Genomic DNA, 7,009 nt, shown 5'->3' with positions numbered 1-7,009 from the left:
ACCCAACATAAGACAGTTACTTCTGTGTTATAACTTTCTCAACTCATAGTTTTATTACTTACTCTTATTTTCTTATTACTACAAGCTTCAGCCTTGCATTTCAGTTTGGAAATTAAGAAAAGTGATCGGGGCCATGCTTTGGACAAAATGATACAAGGGAGTGATGCAAGAATACAAGGAAAATAAACCCTGGGAGTGGACAGGGACTAGCAGCAGGGTCATCAGTGACCCCAAGGGTGGATAGAAGGAGTGTTTCAGTCCTTGGAGGGACTAGGTAGGAACTGACCAAAGCAAACTCCTAGAAGGAGTAATCCTTCCTTTTTATTGTGGAGAGGAGTCAAATAAAGCTTTCTACTGACAAGTGAGATGGGGCTTCAGTTGTTGTGATTTAGGGAGCAGGAGTACATTGATATCTGTAAAGGCTGTTGGCATATTAGTTTCCAATTGCTGCTGCAACAAATTACCATAAGCTAGTGACTTAAAACAATAATATATTCTTATAGTTCTGAAGGTCAGAAGTCCAAAATGGGTTTACAGGACTGCATTCCTTCTAGATGCTCTAGGAGAGAATCTGTTTCCTGACCTTTTCCAGTTTCTAGAGGCTGCTTGCATTACTTGGTTTATTGCTCCTTCCTCCATCTTCAACGGCAGCAGTGTAGCATCTTCCAATCTCTCTCTGTTCCTCTGCTTCTGTTATCACATCACTCTCTTTCTCTCTGGCTCCTCGTGTCCCTTTTACAAGGACTCTTGTGAATACATTGGGCAACCCAGATAATTCAGAATAATCTCCTCATCTCAAGATCCTTAATTTAATAACGTCTGCAAAATCCCTTTTGCTATATAAGATAACATATTCATAGGTTCTCGGAATTGGGTCATGGACATCTTTGGGGAGGGGCACTATTCAGCCTACCACAATAGATGAGACCTGAACACAAAAGTTATATTTGCCTTTTAACATTTGTTTCATGTTCACTGCTGAGTTCAATCCATTTTGTTCAGTGTTGTTGAATATATGTATTCAGTGCACTCATTCAATGCATGTTCAATGCTGAGTTCAATCAATTTTTTGAGTTAATAATGTTTCATCAACTCCTCACTTTTTTAATATAAGAGTTAGTTTCTGTCAGGTCTTGGAGCTGGACCATGGTTGGCCCCTGATTCCATCAGTGAGGCCAAGGTGTCTGTGTCACACAGGACCAGAGTACAGGGGCTATGTGATACAGCTGTGCCTACGTATGGGCAAGGCTTTCTTCCAGAATGATTTGATAAAGAGAACCATGAGTGGCATCTCCACTAGGGCTGTCAACACCAACTCTTTGACTATAACTTTTGGCGACTCATGACAGCCAAAAAGGAAAGAATAACATGACTCTTCTCTAGCTACTAAGAGTGTCTATGTGTATTTGGCTGATAATTTACAGCTATTAAAGAAGAAAGGAGATTTAGAGAAAAAATCACCGTCAGTCCCACTCCAGCTCCACTCTCAATCTCTCTCTTTCTTATTTTTTCATATAGTATACCTCTTTACCATCTTTTCAACATCAAAATTAGGTTCAAGGCTCCAGACATAGTCTGTTGTCCATGCAAATGAATTCCAGAACTACTGTTTAGTAAGATACTAAGATAAAGTGGCATATTCTTTCTTTCTCCATTAAAGAAAAACTTCTTTATGGACAGTAACTCATGATTAGTTTCAATCAAGGGAGGAATGGTGTCAGAGGGTGCTGTCATTTTATATCAGTAATTTTTCTTTTGCATTCTTCAAATTCCTATCAAAGGTCATTGAGGGTGAAGTTAGCTAGGCATTATTTTGCCCAGTAAAATGTATCTGACTGAAGAAAATCCTGTTTCCTGTTCTTGCATTGCTGTCCTGATATGAAAGAAATAATTCAACTCCTCAGCAAGGGGTTCATGGTGTCTTTCACCCCTCACACCTTGAGTTCATGCTTTTGAGTCTTCTTTTTCATTAATTTCCCTGGTCTTCTCTTCTTCTCCTTCAGTCCTTTTCAGAGTTTTCATCCACTGTATTACTTAAACTTTTCATTCTACTGCTTCTTACCTGAGCAGGAGCCTGGTTATCATATGGATAGTTTGATACGAGCTAAAGCTAGAACTCTAGGCTGTTCTACTTTTAAGATACTTTAAGTATCTTAAAAAAACAAACAAACAAAAAAAAACATGTGTGAAGGTTTTGAGTTGCTTGCCATCTATATTCTAAAACCCACCAGCTATTTTCTCAGAATATTAGTTTGAGCTACATGCTGTTTATGACAATTCATTATTCTTAATATAATGCAGAAAAGAGATATTGACTGAAGGTCACAATCATGCACATTGTCTAGTCACTTTTCACAATTCAAGATGTGGAACCATGAACTTGATGAATTCTGGGTATTGTTGACATGCTTCAGGAAACCTAGTGGCTGCTTCATGGATATTTCTTCAGTCTTCAATCTTTCTTGATGGATGACTGTGACATTTTGTACAGGGCAAGAATATTCTTTCTTAATACCTTTCTTTCAATTACCAAGAAAACAAATGAGTCAATAATTAGGGTTATGAAGCATACAGGATATCATATCATTCTAATATATTTCTAAGATTTGAGCTGTTTATTTTGCCAGCTCCATGTTTTATTAGTGCCAGGAAGAAATCTAGCAAGATTGGAAACCCTATGATATTCTTCACTTAGGTATTGCTGTAGAGAGGACAGAACGGAATCCAACCTGCAACCAACTTGCCTTAAGTCATAATAAAAAATAAATTAGAACATTATTTTACTTCAACAAAGAGAATAATGTGCTGTTAAGGTAAATAAGCAAAATTATTTCAGAACTTGTCTAAGGTATGTGACAGGCATTTTAAAAAGTGTTACGCAGAGGATTTCATGGGAATATTTAAATTGATTGAACTTTTATTTAGGACAGTAATATGTATGAAACAAATAGATAATCCTATTTCCACTGAGAGCCATTGACCTAAGGGAAACATTTTTATTGACAACCCACAAATAAAAATGCAATATTATGAATTTCCTTTAAAAATAGATAATAAGGCCGGAAGCGGCGGTGGAGCCCCTTGGGGAAGATGGCGCCCTCGAGGCTGAAGGCAGTAGTAGGGGAAAAACTTTTGAGCGGAGTCATTCGGAGCGTCAAAAAGGATGGCGAGTGGAAGGTGCTCATCATGGATCATACAAGCATGCGCATTTTGTCTTCCTGCTGCAAGATGTCAGACATCCTGGCTGAGGGCATCACCATTGTTGAGGACATCAACAAGCAGAGAGAACCCATCCCTAGCCTGGAGGCCATTTATTTGTTGAGCCCCATGGAGAAGTCTGTGCAGGCCCTGATTGCAGACTTCCGGGGGACCCCGACCTTTACCTACAAAGCAGCACACGTCTTCTTCACAGACACCTGCCCTGAGCCTCTGTTCAGTGAGCTGGGCCGCTCCTGTCTGGCAAAGGTGGTGAAGACGCTGAAAGAGATCCATCTTGCCTTCCTCCCCTATGAGGCCCAGGTGTTCTCCCTGGATGCCCCCCCACAGTACCTACAACCTCTACTGCCCCTTCCGGGCAGGTGAGTGGGCGCGGCAGCTTGAGGCACTGGCCCAGCAGATGGCCACACTTTGCGCCACACTGCAGGAGTACCCAGCCATCCGCTACCAGAGGACACAGCCCAACTGGCCCATACAGTCCTGGTCAAGCTGAATGCCTTCAAGGCAGACACTCCCAGTCTGGGTGAGGGCTCTGAGAAAACCTGATCATAACTGCTGATAATGGATCGGGCGGCCAACCCCGTGTCCCCACTGCTGCATGAGATCACCTTCCAGGCCATGGCCTATGACCTGCTGGACAATGTACAGGACACGTACAGGTATGAGACCACTGGGTTGAGTGAGGCCTGTGAGAAGACTGTGCTGCTGGATGAGGATGATGACTTGTGGGTAGAGCTTTGGCACATGCACATCACAGATGTATCCAAGAAGGTCATGGAGCTTCTGAAGACATTCTGTGAGAGCAAGAGACTGACTACGGACAAGGCCAACATCAAAGACCTGTCCCACATCCTGAAAAAGATGCCACAGTACCAGAAGGAGCTGAACAAGTATTCTACGCACCTGCATTTAGCTGACAACTGCATGAAGCGCTTCAAGGGGTCCGTGGAGAAGCTGTGCAGTGTGGAGCAGGACTTGGCCATGGGCTCCGACGCAGAGGGTGAGAAGATAAAGGATGCCATGAAGCTGATAGTGCCAGTGCTGCTGGATGCAGCAGTAGCTGCCTATGACAAGATCCGGGTCTTACTGCTCTACATTCTTCTACGGAATGGTGTAAGTGAGGAGAACCTGGCCAAGCTGATCCAGCACGCCAATGTGCAGGCCCATAGCAGCCTCATCCGGAATCTGAAGCAATTGGGGGCCACTGTCACCAATCTCAGGGGCCCTGGGACCACCAGCCGGCTGGAGTGGAGAGAGCACTTGGAGCCCACCTATCAGCTGTCCCGCTGGACCACAGTCATCAAGGATGCTGTTGAGGACCGGCTGGACCGCAAGCTATGGCCTTTTGTGTCTGACCCTAGCCCCATGCCAAGCTCCCAGGCTGCAGTCAGTGCCCACTTCAGCCACTGGCACAAGAACAAGGCTGGTGTGGAGGCACGTGTGGGGCCCGGCTCATCATCTACGTTGTGGGTGGGGTGGCCATGTCAGAGATGAGGGCCGCCTATGAAGTGACCAGGGCCACCGATGGCAAGTGGGAGGTGTTAATTGGCTCTTCACATATCCTCACTCCGACCCGCTTCCTGGATGACCTCAAGACACTGGACCAGAAGTTAGAGCACATTTCTTTGCCTTGACCCTCCCACCCCACTCCGACTTGCACCCCTCCCTTTCCGGAAAAATAAATGCCTCTCTTCTGTCTGGGGCCAGCAAAAAAAAAAAAAAAAAAAGATAATAAGTATATTATTCAATGGTTTTTTTTAATTTTTAAAAACATTTTATTTTAAAAATTTTAAACATATACATAATTAGTGAAAATAGTATAATAAATTTCTATACTTTCATCATTTAGTATCAACAACAATCATTTTGCCAATCTTTCAACTTCTTTCAAAATTAAGAAATACTTGAATCATATCTTATAGATGTACTATTCAATTTCTTGCCTATCATTTCTATTATGGACCTTAAGACATCTCATTTTAACTTCAATAAATTTCTTACTTCTTACTTCCCTGAGAAGATAGGTCAATTTTAGATCTGCCATTCCTTCCTTCTCTCCATTTCAAATGTCTTGTCTGTCTCAGAATTCTGCTCTATTTCTTTCATCCTCTCCTCTTATTTCCTCTTGTTGCAGAAAAATAGTTTCTCTCTGTGAAATTAAACTTCCACTGAGTATTTGGTCACATTTGACTCTTCCAGAATCTTGTCCTATTAATTTTCCCTCCTCCATTTTCTATCTTTAAATTTTCTCTTGGCTCTATTATCTCTGCCAATAAACAATCAGATCTTCTCCACATTCAAAGGGCAAAGCTACTGAGAACAACTTTTGAAATAATCCTCTCTCTCCCCCAAATTAGTTCTGACTCAAATCTTTCCTCCTGTGGTTATTTTTTTCCCACCCAGACTTGAAATCTTGGAAAATCCTTGATTTCCTCTTGTTTTTTCCTCCAGCCAGGCTCCAGAAATCCATATTACTTCATTGACTTTGTATCTGCCCTGGAGTAGGAGGCTTGTTTTCTAAAGATGGTCACAACAATGTCTGTCATTCCACAAGCTCTTCTTATAGTGTGACCTTGACACTCCTCCAATTGTGTGGTAGGGTCTATGTACCTTCCCCTTGAACTGAGTGAACCTTTGTGACTGCCTTGACGACTAAAGAATGGCAGAAGTGACACCATGTGACTTCTGGAGTAGGTCATAAACATGCCATGCACTTTCCTCTTGCTCTCAGAGCCCAGCCACCATGCTGTAGAAGCAGCTAAAACTTGTCTATATATAGAGACCACATGGAGAGGTCATGTATGTTTCAGCTAATAATGAGCCTCAACCACCGGACATGTGAGTGAGGAAGCCTTCAAGATAAATGTAGCCCTCAGTCATTGAGTCATTCCCAGATTTTGAAACTTCCCAGCTGAGGTCCTAGACATTTCAGAGCAGAGACAAGATATCCCCATAATGCCCTGTTTAAATTTCTGACCTGCAGAATCCATAAATAGCAAATAGTTGTCTTATGCAAGTTTTGGGGTGGTTTGTCATCAAGCCATAGCCCTGGAATACCCAGCCTCCCCTTCCTCATTGTGCTAACTCTAGTTCACACACACACATCCTCTTGGCCTGATTTCTGGACTAAGCTTTTGCCCTTAATGATCCCTTCAATTGATTTAATGCTGTCTCCATATCTCACCTGAATAGAGTGCTCTCCTGTTTTTTAAATACTTTTGTGTCACACTTTTCATTTGCTCCCCAACAGTGGGGAATGAGCAGGACATATATTATAAGGATTATTTTGCAGATAAGGGACTGAGATTTAAGAAAGGTGGCACAGTTGGTTGGCATCGTCTCATACACCAAAGAGGTTGCAGGTCTGATTCCCAGTCAGGGCACATACCTAGGTTGCAGGTTTGATGCCCAGTCAGGGTGAGTACGGGAGGCAACCAATTGATGTTTCTCTCTCTCTCTCTCTCCCTCCCTCTCCCCCTTCTTTTCTCTAAAACATATCCTTGGGTGAGTGTTAAAAGAAAAAAAGAAAAGGAGATTTAAATGACTCTCAAAATAGCTTGGAGAGCTGGAACTAGAGCTATAACACAGGATTTACTAGAGAATGTAGTTTCTCCAACTAATTTTCCCACGAAATCCTTTCTGGAAATACATATCTGCATTTGAAGAACACTGGTTTCCCAAGCAATACAGTTTGGGAAATTCCCTTCTAATCCAACTTCCTCTTTTTATAGATCAGGCTTGGGAGATTCCATTTCCAAGAGATAATTAATTAAAGATACAAAAGGGACAGGAA

General features: G+C 42.3%; 1 pseudogene; it reads left to right on the top strand.

The window, feature by feature from the left end:
* The first annotated feature begins 3,090 nt into the window (after nucleotides 1-3,090).
* Nucleotides 3,091-4,877, top strand: LOC118635590 (annotated as a pseudogene).
* Nucleotides 4,878-7,009: the final 2,132 nt, after the last annotated feature.

Source organism: Molossus molossus, unplaced genomic scaffold (assembly GCF_014108415.1).
Source record: "Molossus molossus isolate mMolMol1 unplaced genomic scaffold, mMolMol1.p scaffold_m16_p_2, whole genome shotgun sequence".
NCBI classification, from domain to species: domain Eukaryota; kingdom Metazoa; phylum Chordata; class Mammalia; order Chiroptera; family Molossidae; genus Molossus; species Molossus molossus.
Note: the sequence above shows the minus strand (reverse complement) of the source record. Positions and strands in the feature narration are given on the sequence as shown.